This window comes from Hoplias malabaricus, chromosome 2, assembly GCF_029633855.1.
Source record: "Hoplias malabaricus isolate fHopMal1 chromosome 2, fHopMal1.hap1, whole genome shotgun sequence".
Taxonomy (NCBI): domain Eukaryota; kingdom Metazoa; phylum Chordata; class Actinopteri; order Characiformes; family Erythrinidae; genus Hoplias; species Hoplias malabaricus.
This window is the reverse complement of record NC_089801.1, coordinates 10101701-10121562: the sequence shown is the minus strand read 5'-3', so window position 1 is coordinate 10121562 and position 19862 is coordinate 10101701. Positions and strand designations below refer to the sequence as shown.

General features: G+C 36.7%; 1 protein-coding gene across 9 annotated transcripts in view; it reads right to left on the bottom strand.

The window, feature by feature from the left end:
• The window catches only part of ctnna2 (catenin (cadherin-associated protein), alpha 2), a 564720-nt gene extending 545414 nt beyond the window's left edge, over positions 1-19306 (bottom strand). For 7 of the 9 annotated variants that reach the window (XM_066656026.1, XM_066655991.1, XM_066655999.1 and 4 more), the window contains exons 1-3: positions 19174-19306; positions 17656-17763; positions 13633-13690 (exon numbers count right to left, since the gene is read on the bottom strand). The gene's annotated coding sequence lies outside the window, so the exon portion shown is untranslated. Of the gene's footprint in view, positions 1-13632; positions 13691-17655; positions 17764-18777; positions 18925-19036; positions 19148-19173 lie in introns of those variants that run through there. The other 2 variants (XM_066656008.1, XM_066656017.1) reach the window with 2 other exon arrangements.
• Between the last annotated feature and the right edge of the window lie 556 nt (positions 19307-19862).

The window sequence follows — 19862 nt, the reverse complement described above, 5'->3', positions numbered from 1 at the left end:
TTTGATTAATAATGTGAATGAAGGAGAGAGAGAGAGAGAGCGAGAGAGAGAGAGAGAGAGAGAGAGAGAGAGAGAGAGAGAGAGAGAGAGAGAGCAAGAGAGAAGCACCTGGAGGCTCTGCTTGGCTCAGTCTTTGTGCCAGACTGAAAAAGAGTGATTAATGACAAGGGCGGCAGCACACAGGGAACTGCACGAAGTGAAGGCTTTTGATTTCTCTTTGATTTTGCTGTTTGCTTTCATAAAAGCGGGTTACGTGAGCTGACCCACTACAAAGAATCACAGAAAGGGGTTGAGACAACAAAGCTGTTTTTCATAGCAGAGTGAAGCAAAGTGGGGTGAAAGGCCAGAATTAAAGCTTTTTTTTAAGATATAAAAGGCTGTGCTGCAAAATGAAATGGTAGGACATTTCCAGTTCAAGGTTGGATCCACGAACTTGATTTATACTTTATAGGGTCCACTTGCTGCGTCTGGAGTCTTCATAAAGAACTCAAAAAGACTGCATTTCTCATTAATTTTCCTGAAGATCTTATGTCCATTCACCAGAATTGACAGGAATTGCCACTTACAGGAACTGCCCAGTCCACTTTCAGAAATTGCTTTCAAAACTGTGTGAAATTGAAGGAGTAAATACAGAAAAAAACAAGGGCATTGTCTCCCAGGAAACGTATTTGAAGTCACTTGCAATAAAAAAAAAAAAACTTTCTGTACTGTAATATGAGTGATAGTTCAAGAAAAACTAAGATGTGACTAAATGCTAATATATTAATGCACTGTAGTACAGGGAACGAAATACACCCAATGATGTTAAAATTATCTAATAAAAGAGTAAAATTTAGGATCGCTCTAAAATGATTGGCTGAGTCACAATGAAAGCCATAAAACAAAAAATATACCAATTGACTGCACATATCCAATTAGTTCTGCATTAATTTGCTAAGCAGCATTTTTATTAAGTTATTCATTTTTGATCATTAGGTAAAAAATGCTAAATACTCTAGCATGCTAAATATATTACTTCAAAGATCACATCCTGATTATGGAAACAGTAAAAAAAAATCCAAAGAAAAAAGTCTGGCACATATTTACAATGATAACAAATTGACACAACTTGAACCTGACAATGGAAACTCACTTTCAGAGAAGCCTGGTAGGTTTTATTTAAAGCACAGTTATTATGCTTTTCACTTTTATTATTAAACAATAAGATTTTAGAACCAGAGTGATGTCAGATCTGCTCTGATTACAATAGAACCATAAAATTCAGAGGAACTGTGCATCTGCTTTAAGGGATTAATGACTCATTCACCTATTTGCCAAGACAAATATGTCCTAACAACAGAGAATTTATGGCTGACAGCTCATCCATATCTCTACTTACTTACCAATCAAACTGTATAAATATTATAATATTTCTCACATGAATAAGAACACTACCAATATTTAGTTTTTACTGTAACAGATATCAATAATTTGCAGCACAGTGGCGCAACAGGTAGTGTCACTGTCACACAGCTTTTGGATCCTGGGGTTGTGGGTTTGAGCCCCACTCCAGGTGGCAGTCTGTGAGGAGTTTGGTGTGTTCTTTCTATGTCCGCCTGGGTTTCCTCCCAGTTTTCTCCCACAGCCTGAAAACACATGTTGGTAGGTGGACTGGCTACTCAAAAAGTGTCCCTAGGGGTGAGTGTGTGTCGCCTTGTGAAGGACTGGTGCCCCATTCAGGGTGAATGAATGAATGAATGAATGAATGAAGATATCAGAAACAGAAACCTGTTTTAATACTATATAGTTTCTCACATGTGACTCATTAAAATACAAAGAGGCTATAGTGTTATAACTTAGGATTTCATTTAATAAACATTACTGCTATAGGAATTTTTGCTTAGTTGAAAGAAGTAACAAATTTTAAAATGTAATTATAAACATGATACAAAAAAGTAACTAACTAGAAGGGCATAAGCTTCTTTTAAATGTATTACTTATTTCACTGCAAAACTAAATCTAATCACACAGCTGATTTATGTTTAACTGCTAACCATATAAAATACAGAATGCACATTTTTGCCTCTATAAATTAAGTTTTCATATATTCAGCAGAATTAGACCTAAAGTCTAATTTTTTAGCTATTGTACTCCTACATTCCTATTTCCACTCTCACTTCACCAAGCTCAACGTTGGAATATCATCAGCTGCCTCTCCAAATCTCCCCAGATAACATCCTCTTTTATCTTGACAAAAATCTCAGTCTCACACATGCAAAATTTCTCAAGGATTCCATCCTTCTTTTCTGTTGTTTTTCTCTTCTCCCTCATTGCATTTTGTCCCGTTTAAACTGACATCAATATTTCCTTTCTTTGATGTTACAATCTCAAATGGGCAGATTCACACAGCCAAGTTTTTTAACATCCTAAACATCAATTTGGAGAGCTGAGCTTTCAAGCTCCAGGTGAATGGAAGAGCAGACTTTTATTATAATCATTTAAATAAACATCACAACCCCTAAAGACTCTTAAATGATTTAGTTATATACTGCCTATAACTCACACAAACCATTCCTCGGCTATGTGATAAAATGTTCTGCTACATGTGAAAAATGAATGATGAACTAGGCAGATAACTGTTAGATGACTGTTCTGGGTGTAAATAATTTAAGGTGGTCTCTGACTTTTGCACAGTTTGCAGAGTTCAATAGATAATAAAAAATGCATGTGATGTAGTTCACCAGGTACAATTGATTCATTTATTTTTTGCAGGTCACTCTCAAAGTCTATGCTGCCTGAACTATGTATTCCACAAAAGGCAGTCAGCATAAGGCCTTAGAGACTGACTGCACCCTTCAGTCGATCAAACAACCTTCTCTTATATTGCTGTATTCACCTTCTCCCCAAGCTGCTGTACTGAGAAACCACATTCATAAATAATCCCCCAAATTCTTCACCTGACCCATGAAAATCAATACAGGTTCTGAATGACAAGAATTGTATCTGTTAATCTAGCCCACAGAGAACCCTCTTCTGGACTGATCCATAAGCTAGACTTTTGATTTGCCAGACCTTGTATATGTTTTCATCAAAAAAATGGACTAGAATAAAGCTAGCTTTCCTTCATCCACAAAACACCTGCAGTGAAAACCTCACATTTGGCTTTGAAAGGTTCATAGACTCAGGGTAGACCAGAACCATAACACTCACTGTAAAGACCCCCACGTCAAACGTCTGCAGCACAGCTATCAAAATATGTACATGGGGTGCTAAGAACTTTAAACCAACAAAAATATGAACATCTGAGTGTAATACTGTGAAAGCAGCTATTGCTGTGACAAGGCATATAGGGAATGAGTGAAATCCAAGTTGCACTGCACATGAACTATTGCATGAGGTTGATGTTAGTTTTGCACATAGAGCTTTTTAAGAGTCAGCAAACTTTCTAGAACTGAGCAAAACAAAGGGCTTTCTTTTGGCCGTCCATTTCCAAATCTCTCAATTTCACACAAGACAGCATTAGCCTGGTTGTGGTAAATAATTATCGAGTAATTACCTCAGAAATTGGGGTTACACCCTTTCTCACGGTGGACCACCATAGTGGCTAGTAGAGAACAATCCAGTAGGGAGGTGGGACAGTAGTGTGAAAAAAATACATAAACATAACCATGTGCTTAGGAATATTTTGCTTTCTGCACAAATCAGTAACAGCAAGTAAAAGTCAAGGGCACTTGTTTTTAGATTACATTTCGGCTGTATGCCAATTTTTTCTGGAGAAAGAATGGTTTATACTAAAACTTTAAGATGTTTATTCACAAGATTAAATTCAAAATAATCCAGCCTCAGACCTTTAGATCCCACTGTTGATTACTTGAGTATAGACAGGATTTTCATGCTTAGTTCATTACGACTTTATTCAGTTATTATGGTACTACTATTTCAATTGCAAATAGGTCTTTGCTGCACAGGAGGAACTTGTGTGCTCAGTCCTTTGGTACGGTTTAAGCCACTTTTTTTTATGAGCTGTGCATAAAATTGCTAACATGCATCATTTATGTGCTTACGTTTGTCAATTACCTCAATTACAATTAGCTTCTATCACACTACACAGGATGTCCAAGAACGCCTGGTGGGATTTTGAATACTTTGCATAGCAGGTGGAGTTAGTTAGAGTCATTGGGAGTGGAATTTCACTGCTGAGGATAAAACTGTTGATAACCCAGGCACAGACAGCTTTCCAATTCTGCTCTCTCTCTCTCTCTCTCTCTCTCTCTCTCTCTCTCTCTCTCTCTCTCTCCCTCCCTCTTTCTCTCTCTCTCTCTCTCTCTCTTTCTCTCTCTCTCTTTCTCTCTCTCTCTTTCATTTTCACTCACTTTTTCATTCTCTCTGCATCCATGGCATGAAAATAGTGCTTGCACATGCATTCACACACACACACACACACACACAATTTGTCAGACTATTAATAAGCATTACTATTATAAAAGAAACTTCAGATAAAAGACAGAAACTGTAGAGTTACAAGCAGACATTGTCTCTGTACCAAATTTCCATTGTCATTTGGTGCCAAATTCTTACGTGCAGAACTGCACATCAACAGAATTACTGAAGTTTTTTACACATTAGAACATGGATAAGTACAAGAGCAGAAAAGAAAAACAATCACGTGCACTGATTCCATTTTGTCAATTTAAAAGGCTAGTCAGGTGACTTTTTTTGGTGAGTGCGGGGATACAAGCAAAAAATCAATGGGTGCTCTCTAAAGATATACAAACTCTCCATAATAGTTAGGACATTGTGTAAAATGCAATCAAACACAAATCCATGATTTGTTAAATCTCTTGAATGTTCATTGAACAAACAGATGTACCAACAATAGGCAATGTTTTCAGGGACAAGGTTTATTGGGTTTTTAATGTTAACAAATTTAGTATCTGATGCCTGAAACAAACTCCAAAATACGAAAAAATTATTTGTAAAGCATTCCTGTCACACCGTTCTGAAGCATTACACTATATACAGGTAAATATAAAAGGTATAAAAGGAGCATTCACCAAAGGCAAAAGCAGGAAACTGCTCATCACTTTACACCAACATTTCTTAGACAGATATCAACCAGTTCAAAAATAACTTTTTTAGTGCAAGTCTGCAAATAATGTAGGTCTTTCACCATCTACAGTTCATAATATCATGAAATGAGTCAGGGAGTCAAGGAAAATTAATGTAAATGCCTAAGATGGAGACACTGCTGAATGTATGTGACCATTGAGCCCTCAGGCGGTACTGTTTGAGAATCCATCAAGGTACCATGCATGTACACAGCCACATGGGCTCAGGACTATTTTGGACAATCACAGTCACTTAAGCCAGTGTGCTATTGCACCCTGAAACTGTTTTAGGCAAAAAAGAAGCCACATATTAAGATCTTGCAGCAAGCCCAGTGGCAAATCTGTCCCACATTTCTTGAAGTTGTTGCAGGAATCAAAAAGTGTAGGTTAGTCATTGAAAACACAGAAAAATCTCTTCTTTGTCCTTTTGTCTATTACATAAATGTTCAACTGAATTAACGTATTACATTTTTACTTTTTATTGCACTGTTAGATAGTTTCCCAACTTTTATTGGAAATAGGGTTTGTAAATCTATTTAATGTATTCAGTCTTTTGTTAAGTCTTTGTTGTACATTTGACCAATTCGTCTGACAAATAATAATAATAATAATAATAATAATAATAAAATAATATTTTATTGCACAGCAAGTTACACAGCAAGTTTTTAAGTAAATTCAAATATGTACTCATTATGTCCACAACACTGTTATAAAACAATTTAACTGCAGATAACTTATCAAATAATGTGCAGCTGGACAGTTTTATTCAGCATATAAATAGGTTTGCAATCCACCTGTAGTTTTAAACAATATCACTGTTGGGAAATCACCACCAAATGGAAAACAAATTGCATGTGCCTGTGTGCATTATTCTTCCTGCCCAGGCATATTGGCAGCCATTACTGGTGCTCAGTAATAGTCTTTCAAGATACAGAGCACGTGAGTACTAACACGTGAGTTATTAATTTAATGCAAAAGAGAGCTTGCACCCAGTGAAAAAAAGACCTGAGAAGTGCCTTTAATGTAAGGCTTAACCACAGGCTTATGTCACAAGGGGTACGAGGAATGAGGAGCGGAGGTAAATGCAGATATATTTATTGACACAATGCATAAGAACACTGGAGAACGGAACACAAGAGTACAGGAAAAAAAATAATATAAACTACTGATAACTAAAAAGACAGAAAACTAAACATACTGAACCACAGTCTAAGAGAATTAAAAAGTAAAATATTAAACCAAAACATAAGGACAAAACGACAAAGTATAGCTAAATAGAAATAAAAATATACTTAGTATACAAACAAGGAACTAGCAAGACAAACACTAACAAACCAAAATCTTAGAGAGCTAGAAATATAAAGACACAGTAAAAATGGTGAGAGATAGGAACAAGAAACACCAAAACCTTAAATGGCAAACAAAGACAGGGACAAGGAACCAGGAATATAAACCATTAGAGAACATGGAACACCTGTGGAAGATTGAAACATGTGACGGTGGTGTGACTAACAACCATGTGTAGAACAAAACAAAACACAGAACAGAGACAAGAGAACTAGACTAAAACAAAAAAGGGAACAGAACACAGGAAGGAAAGAAACACCAAACCTGACAGCTTACTATTAAATACTCATTCTTAAACATTTTATTCAGTAACTACTTTACATTTTTATAACTACTATCAAATTTATATATAAATAAATATTTCTTATCCTCCGGGTGCTCCGGTTTCCTCCCACAGTCCAAAAACACACGTTGCAGGTGGATTGGCGACTCGAAAAGTGTCTGTAGGTGTGAATGTGTGTGTGTGTGTCTGTGTTGCCCTGTGAAGGACTGGCGTCCCCTCCAGGGTGTATTCCCGCCTTGCGCCCGATGATTCCAGGTAGGCTCTGGACCCCCCCCGCGACCCTAAATTGGATAAGCGGTTACAGATAATGGATGGATGGATATTTCTTACTTTAGAAACCATATATACTATATAACTATGCGAAATTAATAATTAAAATATACTTGGCATGCCTTTATTCCAACATGAAACAGAGAGATATAGTCAGTGTTATAACCTAAAAAAAAAGTGGATAGAGGTTATCAAGTGCTGTTTTTTCTGCATAACGTATTTAGACTGTATCACATATTAAAGTAGCCCTTATCTAGATCCACCCCATTCCAGTCTTAGTAAGCCTAAAGCCCATTAGTGGGCAAATCTCACAGTTTTATTGCATTACTGAGCTGATATACAATCAATGGAAAGAGCTGGCTGTGCTAAATGGCTTCCCTAACCTTGAAGCCACAAATATAGCACTGTGAAGCATTTCTTTGCCTTGATTTTAAGTCGCCTACGATTTCAATGTCTATACATTCAGCCCAAATTTCCAACTGAACTGAAGGGGGTGCCTGAAATTGTGAATCAACCCTGTTTAGTCACCATATCCACCCTTCTACACCAAAAGGTACAGTATGATGTGTTTTCCTGAAAGATAATTTAAGGTAGGTTTTAAAAAAAAGAGCCACCTTGAGTATCTTTTCATGGGAAATTTAGGTGGCAGTGGGTAGCAGCATTAAAGCTTTCAGAAAATGCAATTTACATAAATTTGCTGATTGAAATGAAAAACATAAGTCAAGATTTTTTTTATATATCCTGAGTGTTCCCTGAAAAGCATTAAATCCCAGGCTACAATACATTTTAAATCTGCTTAAACAGTCACAAGATTTTTTCACATATCTGGATTAAACTCTGGGCAGAAATGTATTCAAACGTACCTAATTGTTACATTTTTTTTGCATTTACCCCACATGCATATCTAAGCAGAGGGCATATGCTCAGTCAATGCAGTAGATTTCCCAAAAGCATGAGCACAGGATCAAAATATCTGTACAGATGTGATGTTTTTGTATACAACTAATTCTTGCTTATGAGAAACTTTTTTAAAAATCATTGCTAAAAATATAGAATTAAAATGTGTTCATAAGTACCAGCTGCAGTTCAGTGTTCAAACAGTATCATCCAAAAAACAATTTATAGTTACTATTCTGTACTCTCAGAAAAATTGTCACTGTGGTGGTACTTATTTGCTGTAACAGGGGTGGTCAGTACATTTAGTTAGGGAACATAATTATACCATATTCTAGATTAATTGTAGATTTTTAATTTGCCTTTATTTCATACGCCCCATTTCATCTCCAGAACTTCATCTATAATGAAAGCAAAGTAACTTGTTTATGTTTAGTGAACAATAATGTACAAGTACAGTACCTTTTTAATTTGAGAGCAGAGAGATTGTTTTGCATTTTAGTTCTGAGACATTAAACACCACACACCATTTCACCATTTCTATCCTCATCCCATAATAATTTTTGACACTGACTGCTTTAAAAATGAATAGAATATCTGGTCATTCAGCACAGCAGCAGTATCCCATGAAATCCCACCTTTAATAAAAGCATCTGAATCACCCTATTGGAAATGCAGGAAATGCAGAGATAAGTGCATACACAGAAATAAGAACAAACAGAAAAAAAATTAATTTTCTTGTGTTATTTGTGCATGTTATTTGCTCATTATTTTCCAGTTGTACCTGTGATGTGAAATATGTATATGAAACCGTATTTCAGCTACCAATTTCAGTTATATTGACCTCTCCTCATTCAAAGATAGAGAAGCCTGGTTTATATGACCATATGTGAACATATAACTGCCCAGAGGCATGGACAGAATTGCCCATCAGGCCTTTATTAGTATCGACTGTGTTCTGTTGTACGTATTATGTATGCAGATATTATATTTCCTTTCTGTCTGTTGTGTGACACTGCTTTGGGGTCCCAGTCATGTTCCCAGTCAAGCGTTTCCTTGTTTTGTTCTTTGTTATTGAGTGTTTCTAGCTTGTTTACTTTCTTTAGCCTTCCCTGGTCTGTTTTATGTGGATGCTCCTGTGCTCTGTGTCTGCTTTCACTCTGACCGCTTACACTGACTTTGACTTTTATATTTTTTCCAAATAAACAAACTGCACACTCAGCCTCCATTCCTCCAAAGATAGTCAGAATAAAACTAATAACTAAAACTGTGTCAAAATAACATATTAACAATATTAACAAAAACGTGTTAATACAGTTTATACATCATTTTATAACCTATAAACATTTACAAAAAAGTAAAGTTGATACAGAAAAAAAATAAGTAAAATAAAGTTGATACTGAATACATTTTTGTTGTTTAGTTTAGAGCACTTAATAATTTTGTATTTAAATATTAATTGACTGGATGTAAGCTTTGCATTAGCTCTGTCATTTTCCTTGAACACCTCATACGTACACTCTCCAAGTCAATCCATAGAATCTCTGTGCCACTTGGCCACTCCAAAAGGCAGAGTTTGTTTTTCATAAGAAATTCTGTTGTGGATTTGCTCCTGTGTTTGTATCATACACTTGGGAATTCACCTTCCCCTCAATGATTGTAAGCTGGGCAGGCCCTGATGCAGAAAGCAGGCCCAAATCATGATGTTCCCTCCCCCACACTTCACGCTTGGGATGATATTTTCATGGTGATGTGCACTGCCTTTTTTAATGCCAGATGTAGTGCAGCATGTTTTTTCCAAATAGTTCAATCTTAGCTTCATCTGTCCACAAAACATTTTGTCAGTACAGTTGTGGAGTGTCAATATGCTCTTTTGCAAACTTCAGGCATGCAGCAATATTCTTTTTATTAAGCAGTGCCTTCCTCCGTGGTGCCTGGCCATAGACACCCAGCTTTTTCAAGGTTCTACAGACTGTAGACTCATGAACACAGATGTTAGCTTGTCTGTCAATAGGGGTGTTTTCTTTACCTCATCAATGAGTCTCTGTTGTGCTCTTGGGGACATTCTGACTGGGCACCTACTTTTGGCAGAGTCCCAAATAGTCTCCATTTGTAGATTGTTTGCCTTGCTGTGGACTGATGAATTTCTAAAGTCCCTGAAATCACTTTGTAGCAATTCCAGTTTTATGTAAATAAACAATTTTTGATCGTAGATCCTCTGGAAATCTTTTTGGTGAGGCATGGCTCACATATGAATATCCCTCTTGTGTGAAGCAAACTCAAAACGTTTGAGTGGTTTTTTATCAGTCAAAGTAGCTCTAGTTCACACCACCAAACACCTTTTCTTAAAAGGACTCCAGGTATGCTAATATCTGACTCCAATTTGCTTTTTTTTGATGTCATTAACTCTATTAGGATGTTTTTTATGGTTCTTCTAAATGAAAATTCCTGAAAACTGAAATTCCAAATGTGTATATATTATTATTTATGTATTTATTATTAGTATTATTATTATTACAACAATTTAATGAATAAAGTGTAGAATTTTCATTTATTAAAATATAATCACTATTAACATGAATAGATTATGTTATTTTCTAATATTTCCAAAGTTTAAGGAGCTTTATATTTCAAATGTTTTTGAACAGTACTGTGTGTCTCTGTAAACATCTGTCAGTGTGGAGACTAAAACCCAGTGGAGTGATTAAGAAGCCATCACCTCCTCATGGTATACATCTATCAGCTGTTTCTGAATGGCTAAAGCAACATATTCAGAGATGTGTTCTACACACAGCGTGAGAACAGACTGCCCAGGCATCCGGACCCCGGGAGGAAAAGGGACACACAGAGCTGTCCCTGAGGGGACGCACTGAGTAAACTTGTGTTCTGAGCTGCAATCAACAGGGATTTACACTCTGTGTCAAGAGCAGGACAAGAGGATGAGTATGTGTATGCATGTATGTGTGTGTGTGGGTGTGTGGGTGTGTGTGTTGGGGGCGAAGTTAGGGTTGTAGGTATGTACATGTGTGTGGGGGTATGCATGGAGTTCAATGTGTTTTCTAGCGAATGCCTGTTTGCTGTGTTTATGAATACAGATTACTCTAATTCACTTCTGTTGACAACAACTAATGCAATATTCAACACACTCCCAGGATGCCTCATCCTGTTGTGTTCTCCGTTATCTCCCTGACAAAAACATATATACAAACAGCAAGTGCTCATCTATATCCAGCTACTGTCTATCCCCTTCTACCCACCCTGCATACACACCACAGACACAAATGAGTATACACACTTTTGCAATAACTTAACATATTAAAACTTTCGTGTCACAGGTCATTTTCAATTTGCTACAATATTCAAATATAATTATATATTCTGTTACATACGTAGGTGAAAGAATATGTCTGCCAATTCAAAGCTGTACTTCTGACTTCAACCTCACTTCAAAAAAAGCTGTACACAAATTCAAATCATAATAAATATCTAATATGTCCAAATTTTGATGAGTCTCATGTTTAATATTCTTACTATATGAATGTTCTGCCACATTTCATCCCACAGGGGATTTAATCGGGATGAAAAATCTCATATTGAGCCAGCTGACAGTGCAGAAATTCCGAGCTGTTGCTACTCAAGGGTCACTGAGGGGTCACAAGAGAAGCTTTGTAAAAGCAAACGTAAAAGAGACTATGCGTAAAGCAGGTTCTGAGTGGAGGTTCCATATAATCCAGTCTGAAGATAAGATCTTGTAGGAAATTAGACCTGGTTGTAATGTAACTTTCACGCTTGGCTGTAAAATCTGAAACTACAAGGTTAAATCTGCCTGAGGTTATCCAATGAGCTGCATAACATATTAAAGATTTCCCCACTAATATAAAGTAATAACAAAGAGTTCAAAGATATAATAGACTCTTTGTTAACTAATGCACGTTTTATGCTAGTATCAGACTACAATTAGAATTAAAATGTAAAGATAAAAATATATTAGTAAAGGTTATTTAATAATGCAGGTCAGATCTTGGGTTTTTGTTTCCAACCAACATTACAATACATTCTTTAATGAGTCCCAGCTGGATAATACAAACTAGCATGCACACAAACACACACACACACAGGCACACACACACAAACACAAAGTGAAAATGCTGGTGAAACACTCTCTTTGATACTGAATTGGAAGCGACACCCAAATTAATAGTTCCATCTGTTTATCACACCCACGCAAAAGAGCTTGAGTGAGAAGAGAGCTCAATTTACAACAAACACAAAACACTAGTTACATTTCTTTCGCTCTCTTCTCCTCTCACGATCGTTCACTCTCATTCTGTCTGCCTTGTCTTTCCCCACTCCTCACTCTATCGACTCCCTTTCGTTCCCTTTCTCTCTATTACTCTCTCTTTCAGCCCCCCACCCCCACCCCAAACTGCAATGAGGAAGAAGGGGTAAGAATTTGTGGTGAGAGGATGCAAATGCCAAACAAGCTCTATACTCACGTTATGTCAAACTCATTCTTTAGCTTTGTAGCCTTAAGACCATTTCTATTTTTCAACCAGAATCAGACTGAACAGAGATCAACTTAATCCTCACTAAGAGAATACAAGCAGTGCTTAATATTTAATGCTGGTGCAAAGAGTGTACACAGAGACAACAGGTTTTTGAGGGGTTTCCTAGCCCATGCAATATCTTCCATTACAGAAGTGTCTGTTTTTATTTCAGTGTCACCTTTGGGTCCACCATCATGCTTTCTTCCTTTCATACAAAGATTTCTTCTGATTTTCTGAACCTTTCAATGGTATTCTTTTACTGTAGATGATGAAATCCCCAAGCTATTTACTGTTTTAAGTTGAGAAACCTGCACAGTCTTTTACAGAATGGTGAAGCACACCACATCTTTATTTCTAAAAGATTCAGCTTCTCTAAGATGCTCTTATTAAACCCAACCATGTCACAGGTCTGTTGCCAATTAACCTAATTTGTTCTAGTGTATCAATACACAACTTTACCCCATCCCACCTTTTCTGGTTCGTGATGCTGACACATAACCAATATATATAATATTTTCTTTCCAAATAATAGAGGATTTCAATTATTTTCATGTACATATATATGTGTCCTGTCTTTTTTGAAATGGGGTTTGTACTTAAAATATTTGTTTTATAAAAACGAATAAACAAAATAAGTGTACACAGTGAATACAGCCATGGAACAAATATCTGGTAAAGTGAAAGTGGTTAGTGGTTAATCTGCAGGTAAGATGTAAAAGTAACAAAACAGCTAAGATTGTAGTATTATTAACTCAACATGAAACATACAGCAGTTCATAATGCAGTTCAATGCTTAATCCGATGTGATAAAATAAACTCAAGCTGGTCACTAATGTCTTCCCCATCTCATACATATAATAGTGTTTCTCCACCTGCCAATTTCTGGCTGTGCTGGGGGACTGGACATGATATCAAAACAGAGAATACAAGGCCTGTAACTGCTATGGTGAGATTAAAATTCAATAAAAAAAGAGCTACAATGAGTCTGTCTCTGGAGCTACCCTGGAGCAATTAAGTCCCATTTGCCCCAACTCCCCTCCTGGTCATGCACTTTTCAAGAAGATAACTCTGTCAGTCTGGCTCAAATGGAAAAATAGCCCTAAGTAACTAAATTTATTGTTATTTTACTGAATTTAATTCAGTGCAGCATATTACTGAGTAATAGTGAGTGAACACATGCAACAGCAAGACATATATGACTCACAGCTTCCAGCTGGGATTCCCATTAGACAGCAGTGTCTCCGCTCTGCAACCACTGGGGACTTCATGGATTAGAGAAAGAGAGAGAGAGAGAGAGAGAGAGAGAGAGAGAGAGAGAGAAGTAGAATGAAAACGAATTAATACCTAGAGCAAGACAAGGCCATCTGAAACATTCTTTGGCTCCCTATCCTGTCCCGTGTCTGTACTATAAATTCTCACCCCATCAACATCACAATCACTAAATCAATCTTTGACAACATTCATCACAAACCATCACTCACTGTTCCTTTTTTTATCATTATGTCATTGTGTTTTTAAGTAACACAGCTGCAAACACAAACGTTATGTATATAATTACAGTAACTACATTTACTTGTTGACCAGTATAGTCAAGAGTGAACATTTCTGAACCATTTTTTGAATTCAATGGGAGTGCAACCGTTATAATCTTAGCAACTCTGGACCGCTTCCAGTGTTTACATAATCAAATTCTGAACCTTAATTGCAGCTGACAATTTTTTTTTAACTGAAAATAACCGAAATTGAAATAAACTGTTTAATTTTGGGGCAGCACGGTGGCGCAGCATGTAGTGCCGCAGTCACACAGCTCCAGGGACCTGGAGGTTGTGGGTTTGATTCCCGCTCCGGGTGACTGTCTGTGAGGAGTTGGTGTGTTCTCCCCGGGTCCGCGTGGGTTTCCTCCGGGTGCTACGGTTTCCTCCCACAGTCCAAAAACACACGTTGATAGGTGGTTTGGCTATTCAAAAGTGTCCGTAGGTGTGAGTGTGTGAGTGAAAGTGTGTGTGTCTGTGTTGCCCTGTGAAGCACTGGCGCCCCCTCCAGGGTGTATTCCCACCTTGCACCCAATGATTCCAGGTAGGCTCTGGACCCACCGCGACCCTGAACTGGATAAGCGCTTACAGATAATGAATGAATGTTTAATTTTGATGCCATTTATGACATTTAGCAGACACACATATACAGAGCAACTTACAATAGCTCTTTGTCATCTTGTCAGCAAAGACATTAGCCATTAGTGTCCAAATACAACTGAAGTAAAATACTCTGAGTACTGGAGAGAATGCTGATTCTTAATAATAAATATATAAAATAACAATATCATATATGTTTATTTGAAATAACATACATAAATCTGTGTTTATAATTGGGATAGAGAAATGTAGCAATAAACTAAAGATAATATAAAACTAGACATTTAATAGTTTAATAATTTCACAGCATGATAATTATACATATACACAATGCAATTATTCATGGTGTAAGACAAATGTATTTAGTCTTTTTAGTGTTCTGAAAACGAAACTATTACATAATCGTCCTATCCTTGTTGTGCAGTATGTACACTTTGCATAATATATACAATGTACACAGTCAGTACATAAAACCTTGTTTTAGAATCTAAGGAGTATATTTACACAGGAGCAAGCAACCTTTTGCACCAGCTCTCTGCAGAAATATTTTCCAAAATAACCTAAACATTCCCTTCTTCTGAAAGCATGCTATTACGTGAGATAGAGTACATTCTTCAGCATAGACTCTTGATAAAGTTGAGGTTCTTTACAGAATAAGATAAAAAGGTTAAAAAGGCACAGAAGACATTTTATAAAATGCCACGAGGCCAACATTTATTTATATTTAACTTTCACAAGTGAAAGATCAGGATAGATGTGGCTATAAACTGAGGCGAAACCATTACCATTACCAGGCCAAGTATTCAGAAATAAAATTGAAAAGATAAATTATCACCCTGCAGGGCATGAAGTTTTTGCTCTTCACACACTTTTTACCCTCAAGATATGCACTTAAGCCCTCTAGAATACACTTGGTTGAGTTTATACCGCATAAACGCTCCCAAGCGGTCTCATTTTGCCAAATAATCTCATGTTTCACTTGTTTGTCATGTAATCAGACGTTTGACGTGAAATGGGTTTATGGGAAACTTTCAGAAGTAGATCATATTCATAATGTTAGCCAAGGGAACTGAGAGTAATGGTTTCCAAAACTCAAGAAATTAACATCTCTCTCAAAATGTCAAGGCTCCAGGACCACAATACATGCCTTTGGAGTGTTATAATTATTTGGGGGCATTGCTTAAAATGCAGTTTGTGTTGGTTATTTGTTGTTCTTAGATGCTTTTGCTGAAACTAGACATTAAGAGTGGAAAATAACTGCTTTTCCAGACCTGTATTTCATTTCAAATGCTGGACAAATGTAACAGTCTTTATATTTGTCAATTAAACAACTAAAAAAAATATTTCATACAGGCTCATTAATATATTCAGTGCAGGAGGAAGTGTAAAACAATGCCAAATGGCCAGATATTATTTCATTTCAATGTATAAAATATTAACTATTTTATCATTAACTGGCTTATTACATGTGGCTAATTACATTATGTGATTATGAAATCTTTGGGACTATAAAAAAATTATAAAAATTATTTCTCTCCTCTAACATCTCAAGCAGAAAAATTAGCAAGCAAATAGGATGTTTCTCAGGTAACATTACTGGCTAACATATAGAAAGAAAGAAAAAAAGAATTAAATAAACTTTTAATAAACTTATTGGGGTGGTGCAGCAGGTAGTGTCGCAGTCACAAAGCTCTAGGGAAATGGAGGTTGTGGGTTCGATTCCTGCTCCGGGTTACTGTCTGTGAGGAGTTGGTGTGTTCTCCCTGTGTCCGCATGGGCTTCCTCTGGGTGCTCCGGTTTCCTCCCACAGTCCAAAAAAACACACATTGGTAGGTGGATTGGTGACTCAAAAGTGTCCGTAGGTGTGAGTGAATGTGTGAGTGTGTGTGTTGCGCTGTGAAGGACTGGCGCCCCCTCCAGGGTGTAATCCCACCTTGCGCCCAATGATTCCAGGTAGGCTCTGGACCCAGCATGACCCTGAACTGGATAAGGGGTTACAGGTAGTGAATGAAAATAGATATTGGGTGACCACTGATTTAAAAACTACTGAGTTCAACTAATTATGTATCTCAATTGAAACATAATGATCTCAACTTAGCTTTGGCTGAAAATGTACAGACAGAAATGTATGGACAAGATGTGTCGCATACACATGGTTAAGTAACAAATGCAGCTACATTTATGCAAATCACACTGAAAAAAATCTTATGCAATGTCATGCAATTAAGCAACACTTATAGCAGTCTATTGTTTCCTGTGGTTGCATTAGCATTAATGGGAAGACAGGAGGTGTGAGGGATATTGCTAGTCATTTGCGCATCTATAAAGTCAAAAGGCATTGAACTGGAGATAGTTTTATGTGCCCTGTATCTCTTGTGAGAGCCCTCTGCCTTTTAAAAAGCCTTTTAGAAGCATCCAGAAAGCTAGATCATCATACAGGCGGAGACGCTTTTAAATACAGAGAGCCACAGGCTAAAAAACAGTCTGCAATTTAGGCCTAGAGCACAGAAAGCAAATGTTACAGGTTGTCCTAAGGTTACAGGCGATGCTCATAAAGCAGAAAAGGATCAAATAGTTTTATTTTGTTTTTATAACTCATACACCAATGTAACATATTGAAACCATGATGCAATATATGCTGCTTTAATTTGGAAAAATTAACATTTATTCAGATTTCATAAAGAAAATACTTAGTGACATTACTTATAAGGTCATGAAATATAGTGAACAGAGTAATATTTTGCTTAGGTTCATTCAGCTAATCTCAAGAACCTTAAGCAATTACTGTTAAATGTGATTACACTTCACATAAAACCTTAGACAGTTTGGTGAGTGATTGGTCATTTGTATTTCACAGCACTGAAATTGTCGTTACACTTCTGAAATACTGTAAGGAATTCGCTTCTATGGATAAGTGTGGCTAAACATCATGTCATTTACATGTGATGTTAGACTTGCGTGCAGTGTCCTGTTTGTTGAGGTGTGACATCCCGTTCATTCAGGGTTCGTGTCACGGCCCAGAGCTGGGGTCAGGAACTAAGGGTCTAAACCGTGTGTGTATGAGAGTGTTTGTGTGTGAGAGAGTGGGGTCTTACACTCTGTGTGATGCGGATGTCCGCCTGCTGGGGGAGATCTGTGAAAAGTGTGACCTCATGGACCGCCGTGTCCCCGGCACTGCTCTCCATCAGCCCCCTGAGACCCAGCTGCATGAACACAACATGAAACTCAGTCTTGGACACTTAGACACAGAACTCTGTTTTCAAGACCATCACTTGGTCACAAATTGGTATAAAAGAAGCTGTTTGTTTCAGTGGGATGCTGAAAATGCAATCAAATGGACACAAATGTAACAAATGAATTACATGGAGATGCATTTTTTTTATTATTTGTTGGGCCTTCTGTATTTGTATGTGTTCTGTGAAGCTGCAACTAAAGCAGTTTTATTATTTTTTTTTGAAAATGGAAGTTTATATGTAACAATGCAATGGTAGTGTAAAACGTTAGGAAAATGCAACATAGATATTGGCAAATTGTTAGAAAAAAAATACTAGGGAGGTGAGGGTACAAAAAAGGTCACAGGTCATCAGCAACAGGAGCCATGCACTTAAGCTTTTAAGATAACAGCGTTCAAGATATGTATAAGATAACACAGTGGGTTCAGTAAGGTCCTGGACAGGTTTTCTGTCAGCTTGCTGATTGTACTGGACAAGTGTGAAAAAAGACCCAATTTTATCTGTTAACTGTACAAAATTATCTAAATAAACCCAGGCTATGAAATGTCAGCATTCCTGTAGGACGTACATTAATACAACGTAAAGAGGGCCTGCATTCAATAAGCCTTTGTCAAAATTTGGAGACAAATGTTTCCTACATTTGCACTGTTAGTAAACATAGACCTACTTGAGGCCTACGATGTGGAGGCCTATTTCCACAAGATAACAGAAGAGAAAATCAAATATTGAAATAGTGTAATCATTGTAATTATTGTACCATACTGTATAATGAACTTTGACTTAATGTACTGAGTTGTTTACTTAACACACAGCAAATTCATATTGAGAGTGTTGATGAGTCTTACATTTTTCAGTGTTTATTTAACACTAAATGTTGATTTTTGTGCATTAACATATTTCTCACATTTTTATATAGAATGTCAAATTAGTTGTTTAAGCAAAAGACATTTTTTCAACTATTACGCCCAGTAAGTCAATATTTACCTGTCACAATTTCAAAACAATAAGTCAATTTTGAGAAAAATATGGGACTGCTCTGAGAGGGTAAGTTTCTGTGTTCGTGTAACGTTACAGCTGCCAGGAACAGAGAAGCTGAAAAAACAGGCCATTTTGAGCGGAAATACACGTCCCCTGTAACAACAACCACATCCACAATAATAAGAGTTCCTTTGGACTGAACGGGTCTTTAAAGAACCTTTTTGGTCCCATACACAATTTTAAATACATATTTACTCAGCCTGACCTTTTCACTGCTTAACAAAGACAGCAAGTTTAGAGCAAGATGGACGTTACTGCCTGGAGGTTATGAAACGTTAACTAGCTACATGACAGGTAGATAATAACCCAGTAAAGAGTAATATTTCGTGATAATTGACTCACTGAATAAACATTTAGTCGTCTGAGTCAAAGGCGTTTAAACCGCTAGCGCCTCACAGCCCCGCTCCCGGCCGTAAACGCTCTGACGTTATGAGGGGCTCCGTTCAAGGCTTACGTTGAGAAATTTCCAGTTAAATTAACGGTCGAAAGAGAAGAGTCTCTCCGCATTTTATAAAAGCTCGGCTTTAAAAAACCTCTCAAACCATAGTATGACTGCTGTTTTATTTTGTAGAGGAATTCCCATCCAAATATAATAATAATAATAATAATAATAATAATAATAATAATAATAATAATAATAATAATAATAATAAAATTGTTGTTGTGTTGTTGTTGTTGTTATACTAATAATAATAATTTATCTGTATTAATATACAGATTATAATACATAATAATCATTACCAAAAATGTTTAATATATAATAATAATAAACATTTAAATTGTACATAAATACATTTATAAGGTGGACCTATATTTACTAGTTTTCTATTTCTCTAACAGTAAAAGGGGAATAAAATATTTTGTTGTCAACACATTTATCCACTGAAGACACAGGGTTACTGTGTAATTATTCAGCTTAAAAGATAGTGACAAATACGTCAAATAAGGCAAGGACAACATCACACTTGATGAATTAACGGGCTTTATTAAGCTGGTGAATCAGTATAGTTTTACTTGGCTCAGAAAAGCCC